The following is a 400-nucleotide window of genomic DNA, read 5'->3' as shown; positions in this document are numbered from 1 at the left end:
CTTTACGTCCGTTTCCCGCACAAACAAGAGTTGTTGAAGCACACCAAAATCGCGTTCACAGCGGTAACGCCGCAGAAGCGGCCATTTTCTAGCTTCTTTTGCCTTGGAAAACCGGAAAACCGCGGAAGGAGGCCTTCTTTATATAGCCGACGGAGCTCGACGGGGCTCAAGTGCTAAAGACACGGCCCAATCAGGAGCGGAAGAAGAGGACCGACCAGACAATTAACCTAATGTCACGATAATAAATTATAAATTTATGAAAAGTTATATATCATAATTTTTATATTATGACATGTTGATTTATTACTCTAACTAAGTTAGCACAAATAATCGTTTTACTGATTTTGTTTGTTCCAGTCAGTTTCTAAAAGGCCTCCAGCCACCATGACGCGCACAGCGC

Source organism: Ixodes scapularis, unplaced genomic scaffold, assembly GCF_016920785.2.
Source record: "Ixodes scapularis isolate PalLabHiFi unplaced genomic scaffold, ASM1692078v2 PGA_scaffold5__190_contigs__length_132052651, whole genome shotgun sequence".
NCBI classification, from domain to species: domain Eukaryota; kingdom Metazoa; phylum Arthropoda; class Arachnida; order Ixodida; family Ixodidae; genus Ixodes; species Ixodes scapularis.
The sequence above is the reverse complement of the archived record's forward strand: the minus strand, read 5'-3'. Positions refer to the sequence as shown.